This window comes from Ranitomeya variabilis, chromosome 5 (assembly GCF_051348905.1).
Source record: "Ranitomeya variabilis isolate aRanVar5 chromosome 5, aRanVar5.hap1, whole genome shotgun sequence".
Classification (NCBI taxonomy): Eukaryota; Metazoa; Chordata; class Amphibia; order Anura; family Dendrobatidae; genus Ranitomeya; species Ranitomeya variabilis.
Genome location: NC_135236.1, coordinates 132,598,916 through 132,614,537, shown reverse-complemented (window position 1 = coordinate 132,614,537; position 15,622 = coordinate 132,598,916). Strand labels below are relative to the sequence as shown.

Genomic DNA, 15,622 nt, shown 5'->3' with positions numbered 1-15,622 from the left:
CTTAGGGGTCCAGGTAACATATATCGTTGTTCGGCTGGGTGCCGGTATTGGATGCCTGGTTGTCACCAGCGGTTCTCTTTTCCCGACTAATAAAATAGCAGTTTTTTAGGACAAAGTCTTTGGAGCCATGTATCCTGTTAGGAAAGACAAATCCCAATGAATGCTACATATCTGTTATGAAAAAGCTGCTAAACAACTCTCTATATCTCTTCTGGATTTGACTGCAGGGTCTCTCAATGTTAAAATTAACCTACCCTTAAAATTATAGACTGTTCATGTCTTTGTCAGTGAGCAAACTTACAAAATCAGCAAGGGTTCAAATACTTATTTCCCCCACTGTATCTGTCTTATGTCTTAGATTTTTTTTATGTAGTCACACATAATATCACATTACTTCATGTGCCCATTATTGAGCAATACTTTCCTAGCCATGTTTATAAAGCTAAATGTGTAAAAGTCTTTTTCTGTAGTGCTATTTTTCTGTCTCACATCTACAATAAACTGCTGAATCAGTTCTTCCCTCTGATTTTGTATCGTGTCATTAAATCCTATGTTGGAGCAGAAGTTACCGTATTTTTCGGACTATAAGACGCACCGGACTATAAGGCGCACCCAGGTTTTAGAGGTGGAAAATAGGGAAAAAAATATTTGAAGCAAAAAAATGTGGTAAAATATTTAATAACATACTATTATATGTGGTGTTATTATATATAATAGTATGTTATTATGTTGAAGGTGCGGGACCAGTGTGGCGTCTGTGAAGTACTATATGAAGATGCTGGAGGGTGAGTATAAGAATGGGGGCACAGGGCTTATATTGAAAGCACCACTCCAGCACTGCAAAATAACACTGGAGTGCTGCTTTAAAATCCCATGGGAGAACTATAACTCCCAGCATGTCCTGCAGATCCTATGACATGCTGGGAGTTATAGTTCACTAAAGGAGTGGCAGAGTGCATTATTGTGTTTTGGAAAGACTAACCTCTTAATTGTGGCAGCCAGCCTGTAGTGAGGTAAAAGCATCCCATGACTGCGCACACACAGAGCCCTCCCTCTTGTTGCCTTTCCACAGCACAGGTAATGGAAGCCAGCAGATTCTAGTGTTGGAGTCTGAAGGACCTGTGATGATGTCAAGAAGAGGGAGGGCTCTGTGCTGCCATGTGATGCTCCAGCCCGCCCACTTCTGACATCATCACAGGTTCTCCTTGTGCACACTGCACAGCACTCAGCGTCCAGCCCAGGAAGGTACCAGCGATCTCCTCTCCCCCGGACCCTGCTGCTGCTGCCTCCTCCTCCCCCCGGACACACGGATCTCCCCAGCTGCTGCAGGAATCAGCGCTGAGGAAACCATGTGTGTCGCTGTTGTGAATTCCGTTCTCGGGCTCCCTCCTGTGGTCATGAGTGGTACTGTGTGAGTTTGTTCTTGGGCTCCCTCTGGTGGCCTTTAGCGATATGGCTGGGCTCAGCTGTTTCATCTCCTGCTAGGCTGGGCCTATTTAACTCACCTGGACCTTTACTTGTCGCCTGCTGTCGGTGTATTCAGTCCTGATCCTGTGCTCTCCTGAATATTCCTTGTGACCAGTCTCCTGCTATGAGAAGCTAAGTTTGCTTATTCAGTTTCTCATTATTTCCTTGAAAACGTTTCTCATTATCTTATGAGTTCAGCCCAGCTTGCTTTTATGTGATTCTTTGCTTGCTGGTTAGTTCTGGGGTGCAGAGTGCGCCCCTCACATCGTGAGTCGGTGTGGGGGTTCTTGTATTCTCTGCGTGGTTTACTTTTGATAGTTTTTGTACTGACCGCACAGACACCTATCTTTATCTGCCTATCTAGTATTAGCGGGCCTCATTTGCTAAACCTGTTTCATCTCTACGTTTGTGTTTTCCCCTTAAACTCACCGTTATTATTTGTGGGGGGCTATCTAAAACTTTGGGGATATTTCTCTGAGGCAAGTTGAGGTCTTTGCTTTCTCTCTAGGGGTAGTCATTTTCTCAGGCTGTGACGAGGCGTCTAGGTTTTCAGGTAACGCTCCACAGCTGCCTTTAGTGTGTTTGGATAGGATCAGGATTGCGGTCAGTATAGCTTCCACATCCCCAGAACTTGTCCTATATATTCAGGGTATATGTGTCAGGTCAGTTTGAGATCCTACCACCAGGATCATAACAGTACAGCTGGCCACAAAGTGTTAATGCAGCAGAAGAGGGAGAAGAGAAATCCTGAAGTCATTTTTTTTTTTCCCTCTGCACTGTGTTTGGGTTCTCTCCTCCCCTTAATCTCTGGGTGGTTCTGAATTCAGTTGCAGATATGGACATTCAGAGTCTGTCTTCTAGTGTGGATCATCTCACTGCAAGGGTGCAGGGCATTCAGGATTATGTAGTCCGCAGTCCTATGTCAGAGCCTAAAATACCAATTCCTGAACTGTTCTCCGGAGATAGATCTAGGTTTTTGAACTTTAAGAATAATTGTAAGTTGTTCCTTTCTCTGAGACCTCGCTCCTCTGGTGACTCTGTTCAGCAAGTTAAAATTGTAATTTCTTTGTTACGTGGTGACCCTCAAGATTGGGCATTCTCTCTGGCGCCAGGACATCCTGCATTGCTAAATGTGGATGCGTTTTTTCTGGCGCTTGGAGTGCTTTATGAGGAACCAAATCTGGTAGATCAAGCAGAGAAGGTTTTGCTGGCTCTCTCTCAGGGGCAAGATGAAGCAGAGATTTACTGTCAGAAGTTTAGGAAGTGGTCTGTGCTCACTCAATGGAATGAGTGCGCCCTGGCGGCGATTTTCAGAAAGGGTCTTTCTGAAGCCCTTAAAGATGTCATGGTGGGGTTCCCCACGCCTGCGGGTCTGAATGAGTCAATGTCTTTGGCCATTCAGATTGATCGGCGTTTGCGGGAGCGCAAACCTGTGCACCATCTGGCAGTAATTTCTGAGCAGAAACCTGAGCCTATGCAATGCGACAGGATTCTGACCAGAGTTGAACGGCAAGACTACAGACGTCAGAATGGGTTGTGCTTTTACTGTGGTGATTCTGCTCATGTTATCTCAGCATGCTCTAAGCGCACAAAAAGGTTTACCAAGTCTGTCACCATTGGTACTGTACAACCTAAATTCATTCTGTCTGTTACTTTGATTTGCTCTCTGTCATCCTACTCAGTTATGGCTTTTGTGGATTCAGGTGCCGCCCTGAATCTGATGGATTTGTCATTTGCCAGGCGCTGTGGTTTTATCTTGGAGCCTTTACAATTCCCCATTCCACTAAAGGGAATTGATGCTACGCCATTGGCCAAGAATGAACCTCAGTACTGGACTCAAGTGGCCATGTGTATGACTCCTGCACATCAGGAGGTGATTCGCTTTCTTGTGCTACATAATTTGCATGATGTTGTCGTGTTGGGTCTGCCATGGCTGCAGGCTCATAATCCAGTCCTGGATTGGAAAGCAATGTCTGTGTCAAGTTGGGGTTGCCAGGGAATTCATGGCGATGCCCCTTTGGTGTCAATTGCTTCTTCTACTCCTTCTGAAGTCCCGGAATTTTTCTCAGACTACCAGGATGTATTTGATGAGCCCAAATCCAGTGCCCTACCTCCTCATAGGGATTGTGATTGTGCCATAAATCTGATTCCTGGTAGTAAGTTCCCTAAGGGACGACTTTTTAATTTATCTGTACCAGAACATGCCGCTATGCGGAGTTATATAAAGGAGTCCTTGGAGAAGGGGCATATTCGCCCGTCCTCGTCCCCTTTGGGTGCGGGGTTCTTTTTTGTGGCCAAGAAGGATGGTTCTCTGAGACCCTGTATAGATTATCACCTTCTAAATAACATCACGGTCAAATTTCAGTACCCCTTGCCACTGTTGTCTGATCTGTTTGCTCGGATTAGGGGGGCCAGTTGGTTCACCAAGATAGATCTTCGAGGAGCGTATAATCTTGTGCGCATAAAACAGGGCGATGAATGGAAAACAGCATTTAATACGCCCGAAGGCCATTTTGAGTACTTGGTGATGCCTTTTGGGCTTTCTAATGCTCCCTCTGTGTTTCAGTCCTTCATGCACGACATCTTCCGAGAGTATCTGGATAGATTTATGATTGTGTACCTGGATGATATTTTGGTCTTTTCTGATGACTGGGAGTCTCATGTGAAGCAGGTCAGGATGGTATTTCAGGTCCTGCGTGCCAATGCCTTGTTTGTGAAGGGATCTAAATGTCTCTTCGGAGTCCAGAAGATTTCTTTTTTGGGCTTTATTTTTTCTCCGTCTACTATTGAGATGGATCCAGTCAAGGTCCAGGCTATTCATGACTGAACTCAACCTACATCTGTGAAGAGTCTTCAGAAGTTCTTGGGTTTTGCTAATTTTTACCGTCGCTTCATCACTAATTTTTCTAGCGTGGTTAAGCCTTTGACGGATTTGACCAAGAAGGGTTCTGATTTGACGAATTGGTCTCCTGCGGCTGTGGAGGCCTTTCAGGAGCTTAAGCGTCGGTTTTCTTCGGCTCCTGTCTTGCGCCAGCCCAATTTCTCTCTTCCCTTTCAGGTTGAGGTTGATGCTTCTGAGATTGGAGCAGGGGCTGTCTTGTCGCAGAGAAGCTCTGATGGCTCTGTGATGAGACCATGTGCTTTCTTTTCAAGAAAGTTTTCGCCTGCCGAGCGGAATTATGATGTTGGTAATCGTGAGTTGTTGGCAATGAAGTGGGCATTTGAGGAGTGGCGACATTGGCTTGAGGGAGCCAAGCATCGTGTGGTGGTCTTGACGGATCACAAGAATTTGACTTATCTCGAGTCTGCCAAACGGTTGAATCCGAGACAGGCTCGATGGTCATTGTTTTTCTCTCGTTTCAATTTCGTGGTTTCATATCTTCCGGGTTCGAAAAACGTGAAGGCTGATGCCCTTTCTAGGAGTTTTGTACCTGACTCCCCGGAAGTTTCTGAACCGACTGGTGTTCTCAAAGAGGGGGTGATTTTGTCTGCCATCTCTCCTGATCTGCGACGGGTGTTGCAGGAGTTTCAGGCCAATAGACCTGACCGTTGTCCACCGGAGAGACTGTTTGTCCCAGACAGATGGACCAGTAGAGTTATTTCCGAGGTTCACTCTTCGATGTTGGCGGGTCATCCTGGGATTTTTGGTACCAGGGATTTGGTGGCGAGATCCTTTTGGTGGCCTTCCTTGTCGCGGGATGTGCGTTCCTTTGTGCAGTCCTGTGGGATTTGTGCTCGGGCCAAGCCTTCGTGTTCTCGTGCCAGTGGATTGCTTTTGCCCTTGCCTGTCCCGAAGAGGCCTTGGACGCATATTTCCATGGATTTTATTTCGGATCTTCCTGTCTCTCAGAAGATGTCTGCCATCTGGGTGGTTTGTGATCGTTTTTCCAAAATGGTCCATTTGGTACCCTTGCCTAAGTTGCCTTCCTCCTCTGATTTGGTGCCACTGTTTTTTCAGAATGTGGTTCGTTTACATGGTATTCCGGAGAACATTGTGTCCGACAGAGGATCCCAGTTTGTGTCCAGATTTTGGCGATCCTTTTGTGCTAAGATGGGCATTGAATTGTCTTTTTCGTCAGCCTTCCATCCTCAGACGAATGGTCAAACCGAACGAACTAATCAGACCTTGGAGACTTATTTGAGATGTTTTGTTTCTGCTGACCAGGATGATTGGGTGACCTTTTTGCCATTGGCTGAGTTCGCCCTCAATAATCGGGCTAGTTCTGCTACTTTGGTTTCACCTTTCTTTTGCAATTCTGGTTTTCATCCTCGTTTCTCCTCGGGTCAGGTTGAGTCTTCTGACTGTCCTAAGGTGCATTCTGTGGTGGATAGGTTGCAGCAGATTTGGAACCATGTGGTGGACAATTTGACTTTGTCCCAAGAGAAGGCTCAGCGCTTTGCTAACCGCCGTCGCTGTGTGGGTCCCCGACTTCGTGTGGGGGATTTGGTATGGTTGTCTTCTTGTTATGTCCCGATGAAGGTTTCATCTCCTAAGTTCAAGCCTCGTTTCATCGGTCCTTATAAGATTTTGGAAATCCTCAACCCTGTGTCTTTTCGTTTGGACCTCCCAACATCGTTTGCTATTCATAATGTGTTCCATAGGTCATTGTTGCGGAGATATGTGGTGCCTGTGGTCCCTTCTGTTGATCCTCCTGCTCCGGTCTTGGTCGAGGGGAAGTTGGAATATGTGGTGGAGAAGATCATGGATTCTCGTATTTCGAGACGGAGACTTCAGTACTTGGTGAAATGGAAGGGTTATGGTCAGGAGGATAATTCCTGGGTTGTCGCCTCCGATGTCCATGCGGCCGATTTGGTTCGTGCCTTTCATTTGGCTCATCCTGATCGGCCTGGGAGCTCTGGTGAGGGTTCGGTGACCCCTCCTCAAGGGGGGGGTACTGTTGTGAATTCCGTTCTCGGGCTCCCTCCTGTGGTCATGAGTGGTACTGTGTGAGTTTGTTCTTGGGCTCCCTCTGGTGGCCTTTAGCGATATGGCTGGGCTCAGCTGTTTCATCTCCTGCTAGGCTGGGCCTATTTAACTCACCTGGACCTTTACTTGTCGCCTGCTGTCGGTGTATTCAGTCCTGATCCTGTGCTCTCCCGAATATTCCTTGTGACCAGTCTCCTGCTATGAGAAGCTAAGTTTGCTTATTCAGTTTCTCATTATTTCCTTGAAAACATTTCTCATTATCTTATGAGTTCAGCCCAGCTTGCTTTTATGTGATTCTTTGCTTGCTGGTTAGTTCTGGGGTGCAGAGTGCGCCCCTCACATCGTGAGTCGGTGTGGGGGTTCTTGTATTCTCTGCGTGGTTTACTTTTGATAGTTTTTGTACTGACCGCACAGACACCTATCTTTATCTGCCTATCTAGTATTAGCGGGCCTCATTTGCTAAACCTGTTTCATCTCTACGTTTGTGTTTTCCCCTTAAACTCACCGTTATTATTTGTGGGGGGCTATCTAAAACTTTGGGGATATTTCTCTGAGGCAAGTTGAGGTCTTTGCTTTCTCTCTAGGGGTAGTCATTTTCTCAGGCTGTGACGAGGCGTCTAGGTTTTCAGGTAACGCTCCACAGCTGCCTTTAGTGTGTTTGGATAAGATCAGGATTGCGGTCAGTATAGCTTCCACATCCCCAGAACTTGTCCTATATATTCAGGGTATATGTGTCAGGTCAGTTTGAGATCCTACCACCAGGATCATAACATGTCGCTGCTTAAGTGCAGTATTCATTTGCTGCTCCTGGCTCACCGCTCAGCTGATAGGTGGGTGGGGAGTAGCTAATGAATATTCACTGCACTTAATCATCGGGACCACATGGTTTCCCTAGCGCTGATTCCCTGGCAGTGGGGACATTTTTCTGCCTCCTGAAGTGGGATAACAGTGCGATCCCACTCGCTGCTGCCCCCCTCCCCACATGCTACATCCCTACCATAAGACGCACCCACACTTTCCTCCCAAATTTGGAGGAAAAAAGTGCGTCTTATGGTCAGAAAAATACCATATTTTTTTCTTTCCCTTACTGGTGACATTATTTAAAAACACTTTCCTCCATTTTTTTTCTCTTAAATCCTTTTATATTAGGTCATGGTCTTTATGGAACATGTGTGATGGTCATTAATACCAGATAATGGTTTACATACTACAGAGATGAGTTAAGGGAATGGATATTAGATGATGCCCCTCTATAATTGCCTGATTGATGGTGACGGTGTGACAGACATAGCAGCTCTATGAGCGCTAATATGGCTGAAGGCCCCCATAAACATTTGATGAAAATCAGCCAAATATGCTATTGACGAGACCAGATGACTATCTATTGAGTATGTGGGCCTCCTGACTCTCTCCCCACAGAGGATGTCTTGGGAGAGAAGTTTCAGATTGTTGCCGATCAGTGTGTGGTTTCCATGTGGAGAGAGGAGCCGGCGCCATACCTGGTAGGTGATGGCTGGGTATCACAACCAGGACCTGCTGCTACATTACAATCTCTGACAGCGGCATTTAACATGCCCTGACGTGTGCATCAGTACTTCCGCCCATTGGCACACCCGTGACGTGATCCCAGGTCACTGATGGGTTGTCGTGACAGCTGGGGATCATCTGATAACCCCCTGCCTGTCATTATGGAGCTCCTTTGAAACCCTGCCTGTTTCCAGACTTCAAAGGAGACTGTGATCTCTGATAGAGCATCGCTGCATATAGCACAAGCGATCGGACGATCGCATATTCAAGCCCCATAAGGAGGCTAACAAGGTCAGTAAAAAAAAAAAGTTTTAAAAAATATGTGTACTACCCCCGACTCAATGCAGGATTCACTAAACCATCTCAGACAGATGTGTGTCCAGCCTCTGTTTGAAGACTTCCATTGAAAGAGAACTCACCACCTCTCGTGGCAACCTGTTCTACTCATTGGTCACCCTCACTGTCAAAAAGTTTTTTCTAATATCTAATCTGTGTCTCCTCCCTTTTAGCTTCATTCCATTGCTTATCTTGTTTCCATGTGCAAATGAGAATAAGGATGATCTCTCTACACTGTGACAGCCCTTCAGATATTTGTAGACAGCTATTAAGTCTCCCCTTTTTTTGGAAACTAAACATTCCTAGATTCTTTAACCGTTCCTCGTAGGACATAGTTTGCAGTCTGCTCACCATCCTGGTAGCTCTTCTCCGGCAGTGAGCCCACATCAAAGCCGCGACATGTCAGCTGTTTTGAACAGCTGACATGTGCGTGCAATAGCGGCGAGTGGAATCGCGATCCATCCACCGCTATTAACTAGTTAAATGCCGCTGTCAAACACTGACAGCGGCAGTTAACTACCGCTTCCGGCAGTGCAGCCGGAAATGCGCTCATCGCCGACCCCGTCACATGATCGGGGGTCAGCAATGCATCGCCATAACAACTAGAGGTCTCCTTGAGACCTCTATGGTTGTTGATGCCGGCTTGCTGTGAGCACCACCCTGTGGTCGGCGATCATAGCAAGCCTGTAATTCTGCTACATAGGAGCTCCTATGTAGCTGAGCCAATCGAGTTGTGCCAGCTTCTAGCCTCCCATGGAGGCTATTGAAGCATGGCAAAAGTAAAAAAAAATGTTTAAAAAATATGAAATTAATAGAAAAAATATAAAAGTTGAAATCACCCCCCTTTCGCCCCATTCAAAATAAAAGAAAAATAAAATCAAATATACACATATTTGGTATCGCCGTGTTCAGAATCACCCGATCTATCAATAAAAAAATAAAAAAAGGATTAACCTGATCGCTAAACGGCGTAGCGAGAAAAAAATTCGAAGCGCCCGAATTAAGTTTTTTTGGTCGCATTAAAATGCAATAATGGGCGATCACAAGCAAGTATCTGCATCAAAATGGTATCACTAAAAATGGAGACACTACGGGTATTGGAAAATGGCACAATTTATTTTTTTTTTTTTAGCAAAGTTTGGAATTTTTTTCACCACTTAGATAAAAAAAAAATCTAGACATGTTTGGTGTCTATGAACTCGTAATGACCTGGAGAATCATAATGGCAGGTCAGTTGTAGCATTAGTGAACCTAGCAAAGAAGCCAAACAAAAAAACGCATGGGATTGCACTTTTTGGCAATTTCACTGCACTTGGAATTTTTTTCCCATTTTCTAGTACACGACATGGGAAACCAATAATGTTGTTCAAAAGTACAACTCGTCCCGCAAAAAATAAGCCCTCACTTGGCCATATTGACGGAAAAATAAAAAAAGTTATGGCTCTGGGAAGGAGGGGAGCGAAAAACAAACACAGAAATGGAAAATCTCAAGGTCATGAAGGGGTTAATACATCTCAGAACAGTGTTTGCCTTTTCTGGTGCATCACACTGTTGACTCATGTGCAGTCTGTGATCTATTAGTATACCCAAGTCTTTTTCACACGCGCTGTTGCTTGTTTTCCCCCACATATGGGGCATCAGCGAGCTCACAAGAAATTGCACAACTTTTAGGGTACAATTTCTCCTGCTATCCTTGTGAAAAATAAAAAAATTGGGGACTAAAAGATCAAAGTGCTCACCACTAGTGTTGAGCGATACTTTCCGATATCGGAAAGTATCGGTATCGGAAAGTATCGGCCGATACCGTCAAAATATCGGATCCAATCCGATACCGATACCCGATCCCAATGCAAGTCAATGGGACGAAAATATCGGAATTAAAATAAACCCTTTATAAACTTGTAGGTTCATTCTACATGAAGGAAAACAACTAAGAATAATGTAGGATGTATTGGGGGACGTGGCGGAGACATTAAAGGCACAGAGGTTTAGCCCAATGTAATAGAATAGCAGGATTTTGGGGTTTTTTTATGACGTTCGGCGGTAGAAAGATTTTGACTATGTTAATTTTTTTTTTTATTTTGTCAGATATTGATGTTTCACTACTTCCACGCCCTTCACCTTCTTTTTTACTTCTCCCACACTTTCTTCTTCATTATCCTCATCATCAGCTTCTTTGACATCAACTTCTTCACCTTATTCATCTTCTTCTTCATCTTCTACCTATTATTTTTTTGGTTACATTGTTCATATTCTTTTTATTTTACTATTATCTTCATCATATTCTACTTCTTCATCATATTCTTATTTGTGACAGGCATTCCCGTAGTTGTTATCTATAAAAGTTTGAAGATTACACCTTCCGTTCTGCCTGTCACAAAAGAGTTACATTTGTCCGCGTTCAGTTTGGCCTGCAGCATCAGGCTTTATCCAGGGGCACCACGAGGAGGAACGGACTCACCCCCATACACTGCTTAGTCTTCTTCTGCTTATAATTTAGATAATATTTTTTGCTCTGATATTTAGTGTTATGCTTAATGTTCTTCTGCTCTTTGTTCTGCAGCCTCTTGTTCTTCTGCTTCTCGGTCTTCCAGGTCGTCGTCGTCTCCAGGGTCGTCGTCTCCGGGGTCGTCGTCATCGGGGTGGTCTTCAGGGTCGTCGTCTCCGGGGTCGTCGTCATCGGGGTGGTCTTCGGGGTCATCGTCTCCAGGGTCGTCGTCATCACGGTGGTTGTCGTCTCTGGTGTCGTCGTCATCTTAGGGGTGGTCTTCCGGGTCATCGTGTTTAGTCTCTTGAACTTGGAAATGTAGCAGAAGGTACAAGAAGGCTGAGAAAATGCCGAGAACCAGCTGATGGAACTGGAACTCGGATGGCTACCCGAAGGTCCAAGAGCCAATGGAACTACCGAGGACCAGCTGACGTTACTGGAACCCGGTTACTAAGCAGGAGGTACCCGTGCCTGAAAGCACTACCAAGGACCACCTGACGTTGGTGGAACTCGGATACCCAGAGGGAGGCACCTAAGCCAAAGGCTCTGCCCGGAACCAGCTGACGGTACTGGAACCAGGATGGGGAGCAGAAGGTACAAGAGCAAAAGACACTGCCGAGAACCAGCTGACGGTGCTGGAACCCGGATGGGTAGCCGAAGGTCCAAGAGCCAATGGAACTACCGAGGACCAGCTGACGTTACTGGAACCCGGTTACTAAGCAGGAGGTACCCGTGCCTGAAAGCACTACCAAGGACCACCTGACGTTGGTGGAACTCGGATACCCAGAGGGAGGCACCTAAGCCAAAGGCTCTGCCCGGAACCAGCTGACGGTACTGGAACCAGGATGGGGAGCAGAAGGTACAAGAGCAAGTGTCTGCGTGGCTTTTGCAGGACACGATGCCGGCTGCACAGCAGGGGAACAGCTGGCGGTGCTGAACCCCACTGACACATTGGCTGGTGTTTTTCTCTGTGCAGCTAGCAGTACCGGGCCCCAACTGGCGGTGTTGGAGCCCGGGGTCAGCAGGAGGAGGAGATGGAGCAGAGTGTAGGCCGAAGCCTGCACTGGCGGCAGCTTTTGGGTCTGTTGTGCCTGCGTGGCAGTTGCAGGACACGTTGCCGGCTGCACAGCAGGGGAACAGCTGGCGGTGCTGAACCCCACTGACACATTGGCTGGTGTTTTTCTCTGTGCAGCTAGCAGTACCGGGCCCCAACTGGCGGTGTTGGAGCCCAGGGCTCTGCAGGGGGAGCAGAGTGTAGGCCGAAGCCTAATTGAACCAATTTCAAAGGTAACCTTTAACCCCCCCTCAGGGGTTACAAAGTAGAAGAGCCACAGCTTATGCAGCAGTAGTGCTGCACAAGTCAAAGGTTGCTCTTTTAATTTCGCTCCTTGCACACGCTGAATGAAACACGTATAACATTTAGCCCTTTAAACAGTCAAACTGTGTTGGAGGCGCGAGTTCCCTTTGTAATGAGACGCAGCACAGATGTCAAGAATCCCACCTTGGTGCTGGGTGCAGCCTCCTGAGCGTTGTTATTTGCTGTACAGGAGTCTGCGCTGTCGTGTGATCCCCTGGCCTAGCGCTGTTAGCGCTGCCCATGTTCTGGCATCATTTAATGTCGGCCGGTGCGGTTCGCGATGACCATGAATCCCAGCCCCGCAGTGTCTTAACATTGTTAAAACACTGCGGGGCTGGGATTCAGGGCCTGGCGCAGCACATATGTTCGCCTCTCACACTCGGGTCCTTACACCCGCTTCAGACTGTGCGGCGTCATCTGATCCCTTATCGCATGCCACGGCCATGAAGCCGCACAGTCCGCAGAAGGCGGAAGGAGATGAGGGACAGGCGAACTGATGCACTGATCATGCCCGTCAATCACACCCTCGCAGTCCCAATAAATAAGACAACGAGGGGCGTTGTGTGGGTCAGGGCGGCCGCAGAGGCGCAGGCAGCCAAACAATGATGCCAGAAGACGGGCAGCGCTACCAAGGGGGTTGCAGCGTGTCATTACAAAGGAAAGTCACACCACCGGGACGGTTAAATGGTCACACAGAGGACACATTTTAGACGTGTTTTCAGTTCCACATGTGCGAGGAGAATACGTTTATGAGCCACCTTGCACACATGCAGCATTACCGCTGTACAAGGTGGCCTTTAAAACGTACAAACGCCTGGGGGAGGGGGGACAGGTTCCCTTCAATTTCAGTTCTTGTGTCTGCGTGGCTTTTGCAGGACACGATGCCGGCTGCACAGCAGGGGAACAGCTGGCGGTGCTGAACCCCACTGACACATTGGCTGGTGTTTTTCTCTGTGCAGCTAGCAGTACCGGGCCCCAACTGGCGGTGTTGGAGCCCGGGGTCAGCAGGAGGAGGAGATGGAGCAGAGTGTAGGCCGAAGCCTGCACTGGCGGCAGCTTTTGGGTCTGTTGTGCCTGCGTGGCAGTTGCAGGACACGTTGCCGGCTGCACAGCAGGGGAACAGCTGGCGGTGCTGAACCCCACTGACACATTGGCTGGTGTTTTTCTCTGTGCAGCTAGCAGTACCGGGCCCCAACTGGCGGTGTTGGAGCCCAGGGCTCTGCAGGGGGAGCAGGGGGAGCGGAGTGTAGGCCGAAGCCTGCACTGGAGCAAGTTGAAAGGAAACCTTTAACCCCAGGCGTTTGTAGCTGGAAGAGCCATCGTGTACACCACTAATGCTGGAAAAGGTAAACTTAGCTCTTTTAATTATGGTCCTTGCAGATGCTGAACCTAACACTTATGAAATGTGTCCCCTCACAGCGTTCAACCGTCCGGTAGGTGGAACTTTCCTTTGTCATCTGACGCAGCACAGCCGTCAATTTTACCCCCTTGGCGCCGTGCGCCGCCTCCTCAGCGTTGTTTGAATCTGTCCCGGAGCCTGCGCTGTTAGGTTACCCCTTGGCCATGCACACATTTTGCGCTGCCCGTCTTCTGACATCATTTGCTGTCAGGCTGGCTGCGCCTGTGTGGGTGCGCTGTCCGAGATTCTGCCTCGCGGTGTCGTCTAATGTAATCCCACCGCGGGCCTGGGATCCGTGGCCATGCGCAGTGCATATCCTCACCTCTCACTCCCCTCCCTACGGCTTCTTCAGACTGTGCGGTGTCACGGCCGTGGCATGCTATTAGGGATCAGCTGACACCGAACAGTCTTTAGAAGCCGTAGGGAGGGGAGTGAGAGGTTCCCTTAAATTTAACTTGTTGTGCCTGCGTGGCGGTCGCAGTACACGTTGCCGTATACACAGCAGGGGAACAGCTGGCGGTGCTGAACCCCACTAACACATTTGCGAGGTGTTTGGCTCTGTGCGTACAGCACTTCTGGACGGCAACTGGCGGTGTTGGAGCCCAGGGACAGGTGGAGGAGGAGGAGGTTGGAGGAGGTAGGAGGGATTGCCACACACACAGCAGGGGAACAGCTGACGTTACTGAACCCCAATAACAGAGGAGGGACTGTTGACTGTGCGTACAGCACTTCTGGACGGCAACTGGCGGTGTTGGAGCCCAGGGACAGGAGGAGGTTGGAGGAGGTAGGAGGGATTGCCACACACACAGCAGGGGAACAGCTGACGTTACTGAACCCCAATAACAGAGGAGGGACTGTTGACTGTGCGTACAGCACTTCTGGACGGCAACTGGCGGTGTTGGAGCCCAGGGACAGGTGGAGGAGGAGGAGGTTGGAGGAGGTAGGAGGGATTGCCACACACACAGCAGGGGAACAGCTGACGTTACTGAACCCCAATAACAGAGGAGGGACTGTTGACTGTGCGTACAGCACTTCTGGACGGCAACTGGCGGTGTTGGAGCCCAGGGACAGGAGGAGGTTGGAGGAGGTTGGAGGAGGTAGGAGGGATTGCCACACACACAGCAGGGGAACAGCTGACGTTACTGAACCCCAATAACAGAGGAGGGACTGTTGACTGTGCGTACAGCACTTCTGGACGGCAACTGGCGGTGTTGGAGCCCAGGGACAGGTGGAGGAGGAGGAGGTTGGAGGAGGTAGGAGGGATTGCCACACACACAGCAGGGGAACAGCTGACGTTACTGAACCCCAATAACAGAGGAGGGACTGTTGACTGTGCGTACAGCACTTCTGGACGGCAACTGGCGGTGTTGGAGCCCAGGGACAGGTGGAGGAGGAGGAGGTTGGAGGAGGTAGGAGGGATTGCCACACACACAGCAGGGGAACAGCTGACGTTACTGAACCCCAATAACAGAGGAGGGACTGTTGACTGTGCGTACAGCACTTCTGGACGGCAACTGGCGGTGTTGGAGCCCAGGGACAGGTGGAGGAGGAGGAGGTTGGAGGAGGTAGGAGGGATTGCCACACACACAGCAGGGGAACAGCTGACGTTACTGAACCCCAATAACAGAGGAGGGACTGTTGACTGTGCGTACAGCACTTCTGGACGGCAACTGGCGGTGTTGGAGCCCAGGGACAGGAGGAGGTTGGAGGAGGTAGGAGGGATTGCCACACACACAGCAGGGGAACAGCTGACGTTACTGAACCCCAATAACAGAGGAGGGACTGTTGACTGTGCGTACAGCACTTCTGGACGGCAACTGGCGGTGTTGGAGCCCAGGGACAGGTGGAGGAGGAGGAGGTTGGAGGAGGTAGGAGGGATTGCCACACACACAGCAGGGGAACAGCTGACGTTACTGAACCCCAATAACAGAGGAGGGACTGTTGACTGTGCGTACAGCACTTCTGGACGGCAACTGGCGGTGTTGGAGCCCAGGGACAGGTGGAAAAGCAGAGGAACACAATGTAGGCCGAAGCCTGAGAAAGTCGAAAGGGAACCTTTAACCCCCCCCCAAGGCGTTTGTAGCTGAAAGAGCCAGCTTGTGCAGCACAAAAGATGCAAAA

General features: G+C 48.6%; 1 long non-coding RNA gene across 2 annotated transcripts in view; it reads right to left on the bottom strand.

The window, feature by feature from the left end:
* Window positions 1-15,622, bottom strand: part of LOC143775326 (uncharacterized) — a 94,440-nt gene continuing 78,818 nt past the window's right edge. For both annotated transcript variants that reach the window (XR_013215622.1, XR_013215623.1), the window contains one exon: window positions 1-134. This is a non-coding gene — a long non-coding RNA (uncharacterized LOC143775326). The remainder of the gene's footprint in view (window positions 135-15,622) is intronic.